At 40.6% G+C, this 5,000-nt stretch overlaps 1 pseudogene; it reads right to left on the bottom strand.

The window, feature by feature from the left end:
• LOC143035677 (uncharacterized) overlaps positions 1-3,867 on the bottom strand; it is a 4,281-nt pseudogene extending 414 nt beyond the window's left edge.
• Between the last annotated feature and the right edge of the window lie 1,133 nt (positions 3,868-5,000).

The following is a 5,000-nucleotide window of genomic DNA, read 5'->3' as shown; positions in this document are numbered from 1 at the left end:
CACACACACACGCACACACACACACACACACACACACACACACGTCTCGTGGCGCAGTGTTAGCGATCGTGGACGCCACTATGGCGACGGAAAGAGGTGCATTAGATCAAACCAGTATTAATGACAATCCTGAATGAATGGGCCGAGCCGGAATATCCATGGGGTCGAGTTGGTCGATTTACGGGCCGAGTTGTTCGAATCACGGGCCGAGTTGGTCGATTTACGGGCCGAGTTGTTCGAACACGAGCCGAGTGGGACCTACACTGTTTGTTTTGTTCAGCCAACATCGAACATCGACTGACTTTATTCGATTGTTTGCTTTGTTGGTGACGTCAAACGAGAATTAACATTTGAAAAAAATGTCACAATTATAACTATTCCTGGCACCATATCGCTGATACGTCGCCTCATATGTTCCTGGCTTACCGCACATGGTCACCTACAAGCACGTGGACGTTGGCTCAGTTTCATCGCAAACAACGCATAGAAAACGGAGCTACTGCCAGAACACATGCGTTCTGACTCCATGATAAATCGTAATCTAATGTTTCATTCATCTCAGCTGAATAAAATTGCCTGGTAGTACCCAGGCCACACATGTATGATAATATTTTGCCCCAGTTTGAAAGAATATTTCTGTAAAACTAAAGCATATCGCTGTGCCACATGTTCTTGTCTCGAATGGTAGTCTGCATCCTCCGAGGGTCCCCTATTGGAGAATGACGTTGTTGTTACAGAACTGAAGTAATCTCCGAAGAGACGCCCAATCCTCCATTAGTTAAAACGTACCACTACAGATACTTGGACATTTCACAACCCCTGTGTCCCATCTCTCTATTTTTAGCGTTTCCCTTTTACGTATCTTATCGTGTCTGACCGTTCATCCTTTTATAAACGATAATAATTGCACCCACGCCTGTAACTTACTGTGGCATAAGATAACAGATACCACCTGTTCAACGGTCTGTCCTATTTACCGCGTGTCGTTTTGTCACGGTCTGTCCTATTTACCACGTGTCGTTTTGTCACGGTCTGTCCTATTTACCACATGTTTTATCACGGTCTGTCCTATTTACCATATGTTTTGTCACGGTCTGTCCTATTTACCACGTGTGGTTTGTCACGGTCTGTCCTATTTACCACGTGTCGTTTTGTCACGGTCTGTCCTATTTACCACGTGTCGCTTTGTCACGGTCTGTCCTATTTACCACGTGTCGCTTTGTCACGGTCTGTCCTATTTACCACATGTTTTGTTACGGTCTGTCCTATTTTCCCCACGTGTCGTTTTGTCACGGTCTGTCCTATTTACCACGTGTCGTTTTGTCACGTCTATAAGGTTATGTTATTACTAATCAGAAAAAATATTTTGCATTGTTATACGTTGATCATGTGAGTTTGATTGGAAATGCATCTTTTCTGCGTTGTCAAGTACAGTGATCGTGTGAGTTTCATTGGAAATGTTTCCTTTTGCGTTGCATTGATCATGTTGTGAATTTGATTGGAAATGTTACATAATTCCCTTCTCTATAATACCTACATGCAGAATAAGAACAGATACTGCCAACTACCATATTTTCTTATCATTATTTATCTGTTTACCAAAAAATATATTTTCATTGTTCCTGTACTAAGGAAAGACAGAACATGAACCAATGTCCTATTTCCTCGAATTCCACTGTCATTCTAAATGTTCTAAAAGGTCGAAATAAGATTAAACAACTCTTCTTTCTGATAGTGCAGTACATTAGGGTCATTTTGAACATAAAAGAAACTTCCTCCAATATTGTAAATTAAGAGAAGCCTAACAGTTCAAGCGTATTGGTGACAAAGATGTTTTGATCGCCTCAATCCGCTTATAGGACAGGCTTCTTGGGAAAAAAATGGCACATTTTTCAGCATAGGAAAAATGGTACAGTAAAATATGCTAAAAATGTGTTAAAATGTAATTTCTTTATTGTAACATATTTTTCACTACAATCAGCTAAAGTGTGTTAAAATCTAATTTCATTGTTATTTTGCTTAACATTTTTAAGGATGTTGTAGCCCGGATGCTGTAGCCACGTACAAACTCCTCTACAGATTTGTGACCAGCAGGGCGGTCTAGACAGAGGTACATGTAGAGGTGCCTGTAGAGGTGCCTTTAGATTCCTGTAGAGGTGCCTGTAGAGTCCTGTAGACCATTTCCCGGTGTTTCCTGGGAGGATCACCACGAGATTCTTGCAGTATCTGAGTGGCTTAGATCCACTGGATAGCACGCCATATCGTTGGGTGACTGTGGCCAACCAACCTAATAGAATAATGATCGTAAATCGTCATCATCATCATCATCATCATCATCATCATCATCATCATCATCATCATCATCATCATCATCATGATAATAATAAAAATAATAATAATAGTAATAATAATAATAATAATAATAAAAATAATAATAATAATAATAATAATAATAATAATAATAATAATAATAATGATAATAATGATGATAATGATGATAATGACAATAATAATGATAATAATAATGATAATAATAATAATAATAATAATAATAATAATAATAATAATAATAATAATAATAATAATAATAATAATAATAATAATAATAATAATAATAATGGTAGTAGTAGTAGTAGTAGTAATAGCTGATGTTTATATAATATAGAACATTATAAAATACCCAGTAACCAACATTTCCATAAACCCAACTAACCTGCTGTATCGCCTGTTCCATCCTTCACATAGGTTGTTGGCGCGGGGCTCCTCTCGAATGGTTGCCTCATGCACTTTCCAGATTTTTGGAGGAATGCGACGGAGGTTGGACTGCTCGGATCTCATTGTCATCTTGCCGTCTTTGGCTACGTCGATAAGTGCCCGTTACGTACGTCTGATCGAAATAGGTGACGAAAGGCTCCATGTCCTCTGATGTGTTGTTTTTGAGGAAATTCCTGCCAGCAGAAAAAAATCCTCGAGAGGAAGAAAAGCTAAGCTGTCTACCATACCACAGAACAACTTTATTTCCTCATTTTCCTTGTAGACAGTTGCCAGTCCTAAATCTTGCATTTTCCATACATGATGACCGTTTCAAATGGTAGAAACAACAACGATTGGCAAATTATTCCGAGAATTGAATTGATGTGATGGCTTGTAGAGTTGCTTAATCGGAGTCAAGCATAACGGTTAAAGGGTCTGGATATAGGTGGTATTCAGTACATTTCTCGAGAATTGCATTGAAAAGTTCCTCATAGGTGTCTTGGACACGAATGACACAACTGTGTGAACTCAGGAGCCATGGAAAAATGTCCGTCCATCATCCAGAAGTCCGATCTCGCTAACGGTCGCAGAGTCTGTATACTAGCAAAACCAATAACACAGTTGTCACTGTCTGGACCATTGTCATATATCAAGAATGGTTGTGGCTTCTGGTTCACCAGTTCACGCCTGTTCACCTGAGATAACAAGTTCCTGTAATGAAGCAGGGTCACGAGGTTGACCGGCGCGTTGGTGATGCCGAATGAGTCTTTGACAATGTTTTTGGTATACGAAAGGACCCTGAGCCTCTGTTTCCATGGTCAAGGCAGTTTGGGCGTATATTTGACCAGGTTTATCTCTAGTGTTTTTCGTTAATGGTTTCATTTTAGATTTACATGTTGCTCTTTTAATAACACTTTCGTCACCATCGTGATTGTATTCCATTACAAGTATTGCATTTTCATTTGCAAGGGAAGTTATTAATGCATCTTTACTTGATAGTGTTCGCTTGATGCATCTCCACCGAATCGTGTTAGCTCTCGACCATTGCTTGGTACGCATATATCCACTGTAACACAGTTTAGGACCTCCTTTATTGCTTTCGATAATTTCCATGGCGAAAGTAAGTTGTGCAGTATGGAGCACTGTCCCAAAGATCCCACTTGAGTCCACTAATCTGATATATTTCGTATACTACTTCTTCAGACAAACTTTACATAGATTTTAGTAGTTCTCACTCCCTGTACTCACCTATTCTCTGCCCACATTTGACCTCCGAGGCCCCTCAATGGAATCGCTCGTAGGGCCAGCCGGATGACTAACCACTGCCAAAGGTATGCCACGTGAGGCACCACAAAGCCTTTTTTGAAGGAACTCACGTGCGATACCCGCCTCAGGCCGCTGACTCATCTACGTGAGTCAGCGGCTTGAGAACGTTTTTGTGTTCGACTTCAATCGCCTTACACTTGAACTCACGGCAATTAGGAGCACGGGTCAAGACCTGCCCGTGTATATAAAGGATGGAACAACGCCGAAAATTCAGATCCCTTCGGAGCATCATACGTGAACCTGGCTCGCTGCTCCTGCTTTCTCACCTTACCCCCCCCCCTTGCTACCTCGCGAGTAGATCGCCCCGGTGACACGACTTGAAACACAGTCGTCACCTCCCTCGCCGTCTCGCCCCCCACCCCTATTGGCGCCAAACATCCATTGCTAAATAAAACAAACTCTCTCTCCATCAGAGTTTGCCTTCAACCAGCCTATATTTAGAGCGTGTGGAGCCTCGACAATAGATATAGGAAAAAGAACAGCTTATAAATACACTTCACATCACGGAAGGTTAGACGGAGGGGGGACTTGACATCACTCTCCTCGTCACTGACCTCCTCCCGTCTGAGGGGAATTGTCTCATAACTAAATCTGTTCATATTTCTTCATCATATTTGAAATGTCCATAACTCATGTTTACATTTTTATACAAGTGCCAGAAATTAAACATGATTCAATGGCATTCCTTTCAAAGAAATCTTAAGATTTGCTAATACTTTGGAACCGGCCCAGTCATCGTGGTGAATGTAGGGGAAGAATGATGAAATGTTCGAAAGAAGAGTTCCGACTGTTAGTGTACTTTCATGATGACGAAATATTCGAAACCCAACTGATGACTATAATTACTGAAAATCATGCCATAATATGCTAATATTTCTGTGTGCCATTTTTATCCTATGCTGAAATTTTTGCCATATTTT

This window comes from Oratosquilla oratoria, chromosome 19 (genome assembly GCF_046742065.1).
Source record: "Oratosquilla oratoria isolate Oo_2021 chromosome 19, ASM4674206v1, whole genome shotgun sequence".
NCBI classification, from domain to species: Eukaryota; Metazoa; Arthropoda; class Malacostraca; order Stomatopoda; family Squillidae; genus Oratosquilla; species Oratosquilla oratoria.
This window is presented reverse-complemented; position numbering and strand designations above follow the sequence as displayed.